The sequence below is a fragment of the Mustela nigripes genome, chromosome 5, assembly GCF_022355385.1.
Source record: "Mustela nigripes isolate SB6536 chromosome 5, MUSNIG.SB6536, whole genome shotgun sequence".
Taxonomy (NCBI): domain Eukaryota; kingdom Metazoa; phylum Chordata; class Mammalia; order Carnivora; family Mustelidae; genus Mustela; species Mustela nigripes.
In genome coordinates this window covers 137,175,761-137,190,414 of record NC_081561.1, presented here as the reverse complement: position 1 = coordinate 137,190,414, position 14,654 = coordinate 137,175,761, and positions in this window count along the sequence as shown.

Sequence of the window (14,654 nt, the reverse complement as noted above, 5' to 3'; positions counted from 1 at the left end):
AACACTTTGTAGTTTGCCCATCTGTGGGTTCAGGCTCCCTCCCACTTTGCTCCCCAGTGGTCTTTGCGGGGATGATGGTGGATTATCATTCCTCCTTTTTTGCCAGGGAGGATATTAGCTTCCCTAAACTCCCTTTCTCACCCTTTCCCTTGCACAGTTATTGTTGGACTCCAGTCCCATGACGTGGGGTTTATGTATGTGCATTGCATTGGACCGGGCACACCTGTGGGGGCTTTGGTGAAGTCAGCCACGGGCAACCTGAGGGAGCCTCTTTTCCTTGAGCACAGTCTCTTCCTCAGGGCTGAAGGGCAGCTGTCCCTTCTGCAGCCACTGGCTTCTGGGCTGACTGGATTGCGGTGTGACCTAGTTACTCTGTGCTTCCTTTCCTGCCTTCTGGAAATTAGACTGCTTGTTAGGTACTGTGAGATCCTTGGATGAAAGAGGTAGTTAAAGAAATGGAATTCATTTATTTTCTTTTAAAAGCGTTTCAGGAGACATCAGAGATGGAGCCTCGGAAATAGGAGTAAGATTCTCCACCTTCGTCTCCTGATTTCTTCTCCTGCAATTATGGTAGCTTCCTCAGACTTCAAATGACAAACAATACCACAAAGCTGAAACAGATAGAAAAAAAAAAAAAAAAAAACACAAAACACTCTAAGTCTTTTGAGGAGAGGTACTAGACAAATTCCAGCCATATTTAAATGCACGGACTCACACCTCTTTTACGATGCTCTCCTTGAAAGATAATATTTTGATATAGAGCCACACAGTAGATTTAAATGAGTAATTTAGGTACAGAGGATGCCTATCCAAAACGAGCCAATATAATAAAACTAACCAAGAACCTTTGGTTAGTTTTAGTATATGCCTCTTCTTCAGTCTAATAAAATACGATATTTGAGATTTTCCATTTTATTTTCCTTCTAGTTTTTTTGTGTGCTTACCTCGCGAGAGAAATCGAGTCCTAGAAATGTCAGGTGACCGCCCTGCTAGGGTTTTGTAATGTGTAATTAAAAGGGAAAGTCCCTGAAACTAGGTTTTAACAACCGATATGAAATGGGTGAGAGGAGGAATAATTCTAACCTTCAAAGTAAGCCACCCCTCTCTGTGAGAAAGATACCAAACAGCTCCCTGTTTCCCTTCGTGGGGAGACAAGAAACAGTTTCTTTGCTTCCTCTGCATATTTCCCCTTTCCCATACTACCACAGACCACAGAAAACATGAAAAAAATGATTCTACATTTGCAAAGGTTCTTCCATATCTCTTCTTGTGAGACGTAACGGCTCTGTATTGGTATTTCTTTGTGTTGAGTCCAAAAGGGGAAGCATGCTCTGTGGAGACATTAAGCATCCCGTAATAAACACCAGGATCTGTAATCATCATAGACGTCAATGTCCTTGCATGATGGGGATGTGATTTTTAGCACTGCATGGTGCTGGGGGCAAGACAACAATGTGGAAATGATCTCTTCAATTTCATTGTGCTTTCATTCTCGGTCACCTGTCCTCTTCGAACTGAAAAAAGAGGCATGGCTCATTTCTTCGGCTTTATGTGTTTGAGATCGACTTGTAAGATATAAATAAAAACAAGAGAAAATATATGTAGTAAAATGACATGGAAAAAAATGGAAATTTACTAGTGGTGTTCATTTTCTGCCCTGCTATGTTGCTTCCTCCAAGAACAAACTTGACTAGGAAGGGTTTGACAACTGGGTTTTTAGCTTCTGCAAAGGTTGTGGTGCCCTCTGGTGGCCATTGAAAGAATAACGGATCTAGACTCGATTTTATTTTTAAATGCAGCATTTAATTATGTTGGGAAATCTATTTCAGTAATAACTGATCTGCTCTTCTCCAGAGGTCCTCAGCTTACAGGCTAGTTAGTAAAAAGGTATATTTTTCAAAATTGTTGGTCCACAAAATGTGACTTGCACGTCACATACCCCTCATCATTACGAGGCACCCACATTTTGTTTAGAGAATTTGAAAAAAATTGCAGATCACAAAAATGAAGACCTGTGGCGCATATGTTACTCAAAATGCACAAGATGTTTCTTTGTGAAAAATGAACAAAGATAATATTGAAATAGCATAATAAATTGTTTTTATTTTGGATCACTGATGGGAGGAAATTAGCCTACATTTGAACTTGATTCATAATTACTTGATTGCTGTCTACAAAACAAATAAGGAGTAATTTTTTCTCTCTCTTTCAGTTATCACTTCACATGTTGAGCCCTACCCTCTTTTTTCCTCCATCCAGCCACTACCCCTTATGTCTGGGCCCCCACACAGAAGCAGGAAAAAATCCTAGACCAAATGGATCAGCAAAAGGTATAGGTACAGTGTATTCCTGGTTTCTACAACAACCTTGTATTAGTTTTCTGTTGCTGCTGTAACAAATTACTGCAAATTTAGCAGCTTCAAAGAATGTGTTTTCTTACAGTTCTGGAGGTCGAAAGTCTGATAATGGCTTTCTTGGGCTGAAATCAAGGTGTTGGCAGGATTATTAGTTTTATGTATATCTCTTCTTCAGTGTAATAAAATATGATATTTGAGATTGCTCCAGGTGGAGAATACATCTCTCCTGGAGGGTCCATGGGAGAATACATTTCCTTCCCTCTCCAGAATACCCGTATTCTTTGCTTCTTGTTTCCTTTCCTCTGTCTTCAAAGTCAACAATATTGTATCTCTGTGCACCCTTCTTTCTAGCTACACCTTCTTTCAAGGACCCTGGTGATTACACTGGGTCCATTTGATTGGTCCAGGACACTGTTTCTATGTCAGCTGATTATCAACCTGAATTCAATTTGCAACCTTAAATCCCCCTGTCCCTTAATTCCCTTTCATGACCTATACACAGTTTCCAGTGATCAGGGCATTGTTCTGCCTGCCGCAAACCTCCATTTCAAATATCCTGCATTGTCTCCCTTGAACCATCAATTTCTCCCAGGAAGTCTAGGATTTCCACAAGCATGAAAGTTCTTTGTCCTACTTTGTGACTTTAATTTGTTTTCATCAAAATATGTTCACTGTAAGAAGGTAATTCCATCTTTCGAAGAAAACGAAGTCTTAGCTTTTAGAAGCACATGTACATAAGTGTAACAGGTACAGTATCATAATAATCAGAGCAGGTTTTAAAAATACCTGCATTTAAAGACAAAGCCTTACAAACTTACTTTCAAGGATTAAGTATCATAAAGCAAAGGATAATTTAGGTTTCAAATGCTTAGGTTTGTGAGCTGCCCTGTGCCCTATCGGACTGACCGAGGGTGTGGACAAGTCACAGGATTGAAGAGACTCTTGTGGGTGCAGATTGATGTTCCAATGTACTGATAAGCATAGAATTTCAGACATCCTGGCTTTTGTAAATCTGAACATTATATTTATCTTTTCTCTTAAACAAACAAACAAACAAACAAACAAACGAACAAACGTATTTATAGGTAACCCCATAATGCTGGTTGGTTTTTCTAGTCACATTTTTTAGGAAGTCATAAACACTTGTCCTGCTGAAGTCTATACTCAGTATGTCTTGGCAGTTCTGTCCAGAGGAGGATGTGTAGGGAAGGGATAGAATTCCCAGGCAAACAGGGTGTCAGGATGTTTAGTTAGTTATCCTAGTGCCAAAGGCTATCACTGTGGACACCGTGGATGTCAGCCCAGAGCCCTTCACCTGGCCAGAGCTTTCATTCCCCAGTTGCTATGAGGTTTTGTAGCCAAGAGCATCCCTCATTTCCAGAAAACTGCCTTCAGCTAAGTGAGAGAGGCCAGGAGGTTCTGTTCCACTTCCCTAACCAGGGTGGCCATGACAAGTGACTAGTCAAGGCCAGATGGCAGCACTTAACAGTTATCAGCTAAGTAGTAAGAATTATTCTAATGGGTAGCAAGGTCAGAGTGGTGGCCTGGGACTGGTGCTGACCATAAGCATCTTCAAAGATTGCTAATATGAAATAATTTTCCTGGAGAACAAGTATATGGGAAGCCAACAATAGATAGCACATATATTTTCAAGGGAAATTATATACAGGGTCTAACTTGTTGCTGATTTGCAGGAACCACCACCAAATATTATGGCACTGTGTTAGGTAAGAGCATATACAAGTGTTAGGTAAGAGCATATACAAGTCAAGTCATATACAAGTCAAGTGATAAATGGCCCATATCCTTTGGTTTCTTTTCTTTCTTTTTTTTTTTTTTTTAAGATTTTATTTATTTATTTGACAGACAGAGATCACAAGTAGGCAGAGAGGCAGGCAGAGAGAAAGAAGGAAGCAGGCTCCCCACTCAGCAGAGAGCCAGATGTGGGGCTCGATCCCAGGACCTTGGGATCATGACCCGAGCCAAAGGCGGAGGCTTTAACCCACTGAGCCACCCAGGCACCCCATATCCTTTGGTTTCTGAATGTATAGTTGGAATGGCAATACTTAGTGGCTGGGAGAATGCTCATGTTGGTTCTTTGGCCAATAATAGCCGTTGTACTAGTAGACACCAAATAAAAGTCCACGAAGCTAGCTCCTTTAGGAAAGATAGTAAATAAAAACAAGTATCACACCCAAGGGAAATGACAGAGATTAATGTCACCCTAAAAGACTTAAGATAACAAAATAGTGGTCCCAACTCATACCAACTTACCAGTCTGATTCCTGACAAAATGAGATGGATCATGACAAATTAAAGTGGATTATTGCGAACTTAACCAAAATATAGCCCCACAGTAGATACTATGTTGGGTGTGGTATCTTTACTAGAACAGAGTAAAGTCTCAAGCACATGGGCTTTGGCTAGGTAAGTATATTCTTTTCAATATCCATCATGAAGGAAGATGAGAGGCAATTCACGTTTATACGTGATGGATGACCATACACGTTTCTGGTCTTGCCCCAGATCTATATTAATTCTGCTGCTATGTGTCACAAAATGTCAGAAGTTGAGGCATTTTCTTCCTTTATCTGACAGTTAACCATTTAAACAAGACATCACATCAATCCACTATATTGATAATATCATGTAATAAGCATTGAGAACTTGATACACCAGAAGTGGCAAGTGCACTGGAGGCTATTATTAGGCACAAGAACTCCAGAGAGCAAGAGACAAACCCTACAAAGATTCAGGGCCTGCCAAATATGTGAAAGATTTAGGGGTCCAATGGCCTGGGAAAAGCTAGGATAGCTCGCTCAAGGTAGAGGACAAGTTACTGTATCTTGCACTTCTACCAGTATGTAAGAAGCATTATTCTTGGTGGGCCTGTTCCAGTTTTTAAGAATTCAGCAGATTCCATGGTAATAAGGTTATATACAATACAGAAAGAAATAAAATGGAGTCTGATGATCTCCAATTTGAGAGTCACTGGATCAAGCCCATGCCATTAAAAACAGAGGAAGAGTCATTAAAAAAAGAGCACCTGGTATGCTATTTAGGTCTGGTAGATACTAACTATGGTAGAGTGTCTAACCATGGAATATCAATTAAGTTTTCAGCCAGAACTAAACATTAAGAGAGGGTACTAATAGATGAAAGTGAGAGTAGTGTACAAACAATTCATTGTGAAATGGAAGTGGCAGATCCAAGACAGGACTTAAGCAGCTCCAAAGAGTGTAGAAAATTCCATGAGCAAGTGACACCTAAGCCCCTTCCCACTGTTGCATCCTTACCTCTCATTCAGTTCACACTTATGACCTCATGGGGGGAGTTCTCTGTCAGGTAGAGGAGAAAAATGCCTGCACATGGGTCATTATTGGGTTGAGTTGATATGTGAATTCAAGCCAGAAATGACTTAATGCCATACAGCTTCATTTATGGGTGACTCTAAAACCCACTGGTGAGGGGAAAACCTCTCAGGAGTCTAAGTTTCAGGCAATGCACCAGGTCATCCACTTTGAATGGAGAGAGAAGTGGCCCAAAGAACATCAAGGATAAGGAGGTCTGGGTGAGATACTTGAGAATCTACCCATAAGAGTGGGCATAATTTGTGAAGATCTTATCTTTGCATGAAATGTTAATACCATCAAAAGCATCCATTTCAGAAGAAGCACTAAGCACCCAAGTGGACAGCATGAATCAGCTAATTGATGTCAGCTAGCCTCTATCATTGATGACTCCAGGGCTTGTGCAATGAGCTCATGAACAGAGAAGTCATGGTGACAGAGATGGAGGCTAACCATAGGCCCCAGATCATGCATTTTGTCATCAAGCTGAAAGCTATTTTTCCTGCTGAATATCTAGCTTACTAGTAACAAAAACCAGTGGTGAATCCCAAGAAGGTACCATGCTTTGAGGAAATCAGGTAGATACTTGTTGGCAAATTGATTAGATTGAACCATGCAAGGACTCAAAGAATGTCTAATCTATGTATTGGGTCCCACATACAATCACTATTGTGGACTGAATGTTGGTGCCCCTTCAGGATGTGTTGAAATCTAATCTCCAGTGTGGTGAAACCAGAAGGTGGCATCTTTGGGAGGTAATTAAGTCATGAGGATGGATAGTCCTCATAAGTGGCATTAGTGCTCTTCTAAGAAGAATCCAGAGGAATAATTCACTCTCTTTCCACTCTGTGATAATGAAACAAGAATTTAGGAGTCTGCCACCAGGAAGAGAGCTCTCATCTGAACCATGCTTAATCCCTGAGCTCGTTCAGCCTCCAGAACTGTGGGAAATTTCTGTTGTTCACAAGCCTCCCAGTTTATGGCCTTTTGTTATAAACCAATTTTGGAAGCATATGTATTTACAATTTTTATATCCTCTTGATGGATTGACCCTTTATCACTATCTACTGACCTTTGTCTCCTTTAACAGTTTTTAACTTAAAGTCTATTTTGTCTGATATAAATATATCTACCCATGCTTTTTTTGGTTACCATTTGCAGGGAATATCTTTCTTCATCCCTTTGCTTCAACTATGCAGCTAAAGCTATATCCTTAAAGTAAAGTGAATCTCTTGTAGATATCATAAATTTATATCCCTTTTTTTCTCACTAGCTACTCTATCTCTTGACTAGCCAACTTAATCCATTTATATTTATAGTGATAATAGGTAAACAAATTGGGAAATATTCTCTTCTACTTTCTGGAAGAGATTGTGTAGAACCATGATTAATTATTTCTTAAAAGTTTGGTAGAATTCTTTAGTGAAACTATCTGGACTTGGAAGTATCTTTTTTGGGAATTTTTAAATAACAAATTCTATTTCCTTAATACAGGGTATACAAATTATTTGATATTGGACAAGTTGTGATAGTTTATGATTTTTAAGGAATTGGTCCATTTCATCTATGTTGCCAAATTTGTTTTGAGTTGTTTATAATATCTCATTATCTTTTGATGTCTGCAAGGGCTGTACTGTTAATTCCTATTTTATTCCTGATATTGATAATTTATAGACTTTTGTTCTTTATTAGCCTTGCTAGACATTTGTCAGTTTTATCTTTTCACAGATACCTTTTAATTTTATTAACTTTCTCTATTGCTTTTCTGTTTTCAATATTAGTTGTATTTAATTGGAAAAATAAGAAAAAGTACATTTATTTAATTTTCCTGGAAATGGAAATAGCTGATGAATACTTACTAGTAGGTCATCAGGCCTTCCCAGACTCAAATGCAATTCATTTATCTGCATTTTCTAGTGGTTTATTTATACAAGTGAAGACAGTTTTTTAAAATAAGTTCTTCTTATTTAATTAATAATTTGTTTATTTGTTTATCTATTTATTTATTTAATAATAACTTTAATAAGTCCTGGAGAAGAATAAATTCATTGACAGATGTGTATCCTAGAAAATAATTATAAAAAGTGCGGATGAAGAAGAGAGAGCTGTGTGCTGGAATGGTCAGGGAAGGCTTCACTGGGGAGGTGAAGTTTGAGTTGGATTTTGAGATACAGATGGAGCAAGAGGAAGAGAGGAACTAGGAATGTTAGTCTGAGACGCAAAGGGGCAACATTAAGTCAGAAAAACACAAGATGTATTAATGAAATAAGCTATTTAGCTTTCTGTAGAAAAGTAATCAAAATAAATATTAACTTCTTTTATTAAACCTGTATTATGCCCATGCATTTATATCCATGTATATATGGATATAAATGACTTGGTATTCTGCTTTGTTATAAATGATACTCTGTTACTCTGGTTGGAGTTTCTCTATTCTGGGAAGAAAAACTTTAGGGAATATAAAACTACTATTTAATTGAATAGAACTTAAAGAGACTTGAAAAAGAACTAGTCTACAGCTGGGGTTAAGATAATCCATCCACCTAGTTGATGGATTGTTGGACCACCCAATGAGGCTGGACTAAAGAGCAAGGTGAGTGGCAGAGCCTGTGGAACTATAAAAATAGAAATTTGGCAGAGAGGGCCAAAGGTTGGAGGGGACAGATTGCTTTCTGAAACTATTATACTGATACTAAAACCAGGTAAAGTTAGGAGAAAAAAACCAGACCAATGTCCCTGATAAATATAGATCTGGAAATTCTTAACGCAATAAAGTTCAGCAATATATAAAAAGAAATATGTGCCATGACCAAGTGGAGTTTATTCTAGGGATGCAAGGCTAATTCATTATTTAAAATAAGTCAACAAATCTACCATATCAACAAGATAAAGAAGAAGAATCACATGATTATATTAATTGATATAGCATAACTTGATAAATCATATCTACGAAAAACCTATAGCTAACATTATACTTAATGGTGAACCACTGAATCCTTTCTCTCCAAGACTGGGAAAAAAAGACGAAGATGTTTGCTCTCACCACTCTTATTCGTCATAATGCTGAAAGTTATAGCCTGTGCAATAAGACAAGAGAATGAAATTAAAAAGTCATAGAGATCACAAAAGGAAAAAATAATACAACTTCCCCTTTTTGCAGATGCTACCCCTGTCTATGTTGAAAGTCCCAAGAAATCTTAAAAAAAGAAAAAAAAATCCAGAAAAGCAAACAGAAGTCTATTGAAACTAGTAAGAGAGTTCAGCAAAATCACAGAACTTAGAATAAACAGACACACACACAAAATCAGTTGTATTTCCATATACTTACAATGGACACATGGATACTGAAATTAAAAACAGAATACTGTCTATAATCACTCAAAAAATGAAGTATGTATTAATCTGACAAAAATGTGTGGGAATTATATGCTATAAACTATAAAACATTGAAGAAAGAAATCAAAGAAATCTATGTAACTGGAGAGATATACCTTGTTCACAAGTTAGAAGTCTCAACACAGTAAGGGTGTCAATTCTCCCCAAATTAACAGACAGGTTTAATGATATCAAAGTCCAAGCAAGGGGAAAAATGTCAACAAGACAGAGGAATAGGAGTTTCCAACGCTTCCCCCTCAAAGAAACATCAATTTGAGCAACTATTCCCACTTGAAAATATCTTCATGAGAGATAAGGAATCCACGAGAGAAATTATAGAACTTGGGTATAGCACAGAAATAGACCAATACTAAATACTGTAGAAGTAAGAGTGAATAAATGACCTAGGCATGGTCCCAGATGTCAGGCTCAGAGTGAGTGAGGGTTAGGCTACTTGCATTTTCTCTGCAAGTCAAGTGTCCAAGTGCCCAAGGAAATAGGAATCCATGGCACTACAGTTGCCATAGGTCTACATGGGAACTTGGTCATGAGAGGCGTGAGGCAAAGCAGCGTGGAGGCTTATAGACAGGGAAAGCTTTGTTGTGCTGCAGCCCAGGAACATGGAACTTCAGACAAGAGGGCTGGCTGGAATTCTAGCCCTGTCTGAAGTTCTGTGCACCAGGGCTGCCAGGAATTCCATCATCCCCACCATCATCAAAACTTTAAGGGAATAAATAGAGAAAGAATTAACGGAAAGGGCTGGACTTCCAGCCATGATGGCCCTGGGGCATATAGGCTGAGGCTTAGGGGTAGGCCTGACCGTTAGAATATTTATACTAAGGGTATAAATAATAAGGGTATAAATAAGGATAGGACAAACTGGTAACTTCTGACACTGAAACACATTGCCTACATATTGTTCATGAGGCAATGTGCTTTATATACATGATCTCTTTTATGTGAGGTAGGTTTTATCCTTTTGATAAATGAGCTAAAGCTCAGAGTGGTAATTGCTTTGCCCCAAACTGTGCATCCCCTAAGAGCTGGAAGTGGATTAGATTCCATTCCAGTTTGGCTTTGGCTCCATGACTGAGGCTCTGGGACTATGCATGGGTCGTTTGTTTGTTCTTGCTTCCACAGTGTCTAGTACTGACTTATAATTGGAATGTGGCAAATAATGATTGCTTTGACCACGTTATGAGAGCATCTGAGTTGGTAGGGTGGGACAATGTGGAAGCAGTCCACAGGAGGTTTGCAGAAAGTGTGGGCTCTCTCAGAAGATAATCAATAGGGTGGTGAGCATAGAAATGGCGTCCCCTGTGGGCTGAGCTATTAAATCTATGCTTAATAGTCTCTCAGAGCTTTCTGGGGCCGCACGTGATTCTTGGGAGGCACATCTACAAGAGGTTATTTTCATCAATAAATGGCTGAACTTTATATTATTTTAAGGTTGATGATGCAATAAATCATAGGTCTGGGAAGCCAGAGAAAGAGAGCTTGAAAGTTGGAGTTCTGAAAATCTTACTTCCTTTGGGGAGGATAAAAGCTGTGGTTCTTTTGTTGTGATAATGACGGACTGTCAGTGTCTGTGCCTGAATCCTGCTCACTGAATAAATGTTGGTAATTGCTAATTGCCTTGAGAAGAAAACTGACTCATCCGGAGAATGACTTGCATATCAATGTTTCAGGCCCCCTTTCAGCACAGAGGGAATGCAAATGGGGTTATGTGTCACTGCTGGAGTCTGCACACGTGCTTCCTCATCTTACTGGGGGGTAGGCTGATTCAAGTGTGAGATACCTCCGCGGGGAAATTTAAAATGTGAGTAGTGGGATCTCATGCTCTTTATTTCTGGCCATTTTGGTCTGCAGGTCATGTCTTTCCTTTCATACACGAAGGCAAAAATGAAGAGCATTTGATTACATTTCTAGCAAGCCAGATAATAGGGTCTGATATGAGTGGCTACCCACACTTGCCTGGGTCTTGAAGTGTCTTTCATCCTGATTGCTTCTCTGAAAACACATTAGCTATCTGTAGCCATAGTGACACTCTTCCTTTTCTTAAGGACAATTTTATACTAAGAAGGGTGTCCCAGTGATCCCCATGTCTGGGGCTCTTTCTAACATGCCAGTGGCCAGATTGGAGAGAATGATCATGGTCAGGGTGAATGGGAACATGGGGTCACTCAAAGGGCGCTACCATTGATTGCTGTCCTTTCCACTGCGGTTGTTTAACTATGTGTGTTTTCTGGTTTGTGGTTGGCTGCAGGTTGCAAGAACATTTGAAGACAAGAGCTTATAAGGGTGGAACTCAAGGAGTTTGAGATACGTTATAAAGGGGAACCATGCTTAAGTCTCCCGCGGACTGCTCCTGACCTTTCCAAAATGTGGGGCACACCTGATCCTCTTCCCGTCTTTTCTGCTGGATTCTGACACCTGTCAGCATAAAATGAGCAAGCCTTTTAGAATCTCTAAAAGTAAGAAAGAGAGCTTTATCCGAGCCCAAGTTAGGATAGCTGCCCAGGATATATGCTTTTTTTCAGGGATGAAGGTGCTCTGGAGAATGAACAGTAGTTATAGGGTTTTATACTTTTCACATCTTGTAAAATCTCAAAAGATTATGGATGATAGATTAGCATATAAGCAGGAGTCAAGAGTTTCATGGCCAAAGAATGGAGGTGTAGGAGTACTGATTGATATCTCAAGGACAAGATGGTTTTTCCTTAGGCTACTCATTCAGAAAGCAGATGAACAAGGCATGTGTGGTGGGCTCTCATCAGGATTTTGGTTTTGAACAAAGTTTATACACAGTTATGTTGACTTAGAAATCTAAACTGACTCCTTTTGTATATCAGGCCTTTAGAGAGTTTTTCTCTCATCATAACTAGTGTACAGACAAAGGATCATCAATCCCAGGATAACCACCTTGATACCCACAGTGAACAAAGCTTTGTCAGGATGCAGACTACAGATCTGACCTACAGAAATGGTTTAAGTCTCAGTTGGCCACCAGACTGCTCTGAAAGCCCCATGACCGCATAGGAAATTGGTGGGAAACAAAGAAGGACTCTGAGACCTTCCCTTCTCAGCATGAAATCTAATTTAAGTAGACAGTTGTGTCATCTATTTTTGATAAGTGGGCTAACTATGATTCCCATTTCCTCTTCTTGAATAACGTTTTTCTTCGACTCTTGTCCTAAAAATGCATACGAGTTTTTAAATGAGCTGCTCAGTCAGCCAGTTTCTGGAAGAGAACTGCCTGTACTTTTGTAAGACTGTCTTATTGCTCCTGCAGTCTGGAGCAGAAATTGGGATAAAAGGAGTCTGAATCACGGATGAAGCTCTTTTGACAAGTCGCTGTTTTGTGTGTGTTTTATTGCACACAGTGTGGTGTCTGTATGTTATGTGTCCAGCACTTTTAGTGCTGAGTGTGCTCCCTGCCTCTGCTTGGGAGTTAGAGAAAGGGGGAGTGAGAATGCAGGGGTAGGGTGGTCATTTGGGCACAACTCCAGTACGGAGCCATCGTATCTGCTCTCATTATCTTGATATCCCAGAGAACGATGCGTCTTTCCTGCAGACATGAACTGGCTCAAAGAGGCTGACACTCTCCTGATTCTCAAAACAAGACTTGGACTGAATGTTGGTGCACTAGAAAGAAGCACATTGCTAGCTATGTTTACTCTAACACGTGGGGAGGCTTCTCCCCTCTCCAACTCTAAGCATGAAACAACTTCTTAGCTATGAGATTCTGGGGGGAATAATCCATTGCCCAGAACCTGGGTATAAACATAAATCTACTTTTAAGGCTGGTATCGGGGAATTTAGGTGGTTGGAGTCTGGCATGGATGCCGCTTCCTAGTGATCTTTCAAAAATACAAATCTAATCATCTGACCTTCCTGCTTAAAGATTTCTGATGGCTCCCCACTGTCCACTGAATAAAGTATACATTCCTTAAATAATATTCAAAGTCCTTTAAAACTTGATTTCATCCAAACTTAAAGCTGCTTCATTGTTAAGCTCTCAAACCTTATCCTCCAGGCACAGGTCCTTCTCAGCAGGCAATACTTTGTATTAGTCAAAATCTCTTTGACCTTTTCCATAGAAATCAACAAGCTGATTCTAAAACCTATATGGAAAAGTAAAGGGCCAAGAATAGTAAAGTCAATCTTGAAGGCAAAGAACAAAGTTAGAGGCCTTATGCTATTAGATAGTCAGAGTCTAAATTTCTAGATCTAAAACATTGTCAGTGTTCCAGATAAGGATAATCCATTCCACCCAACCAATGGAATGGATTAAAGATAAACAGACCTAGATATATATGGTTACTTGAGTTATAGCATAGGTGTACTACAAGGCAGAGGGGATCCCATCTTTCCAATAAATGGCCTGTTACTTGAATGTCCATATGGAAAAGTCTTCTTAATTTCATACACATAAATAATTGCATGTTATGAAAGGATTACGGACTGCAAAAGTAAAAGATTCTAGAAAAAAACAGGAGAATATCTTCTTCATTTTTTAGTCAGCAAAGATGTCTCAAACAGGTTGTAAAAACCACTATCATTGATAAACTAGAGTGTATTATAGTCTAAAAGTTTCATTCATCCGAATACGCCCATGGAAGAGTAAAAGGTCAAGACATAAACTGGAAAAAGATATTTTCACGATTTTATCCAATAAAAGACTTGTATCCACAGAATGTAAAGAATGCCATTCAGAGGTTTTGTGCAGAAGAACAAAGCTGTGCTTTATCCAGTAATGCTAGGTAGAGAAGACATTTACATGTATTGAAATTGGACTTACTTTCTTCTCTTCAAAAGTCTCACGTTTATATCTTTTTAAAATACGTAACCAGGGTTACCTGGATGGCTCAGTGGTTTAATCCTCTGCCTTTGGCTTGGGTCATGATCTCAGGGTTCTGGGATCAAGCCCCGTTATCAGGCTCTCTGCTCAGTGGGGAGCCTGATTCCCCCTCTCTCTCTGCCTGCCTGCCTACGTATGATCTCTCTCTGTCAAATAAATAAATTCTTAAAAAAAAAATATGTAACCTACAGCTATCCAATTTTATTTATTTATTTATTTATTTTTAGGCTGACTACCTAACAGTGAGAAGCATGAAAGGTAATTTTTTATTTTTAAAGATTTTATTTATTCATTTCTCAGAGAAAAGAGAGCACAAACAGGGGCATAGCAAGTAGAGGGAGAAGCAAGCTTCCTGTGGAGGAAGGAGCCTGATTGAGGACTTCATTCCAGGACCACAGGGATCATGACCTGAGCCCAAGGCAGATGCCTGACCGACTAAGCCACCCAGACATCCTTATCCAATATTATTTTTTAAAACGTTTTTCTTACCATAAAGTGTTTTCATATGGAGATAACTACCTCATTCAAAAAACCATACCCAACAACTTAAAGGATGCTCTAAAATTTACCTTAAGAAATTTCTTGTTTCTTGCAAAGTATTTCACTGCTTAAGATATTAAATTCATTTTTGGAAAGTAGACTAGAAGTGAAGGTGATGAGGGAACAGAAGGCTGGCTGAGGTCAAAGCAAAAGGCTGACACCTTGCAACCC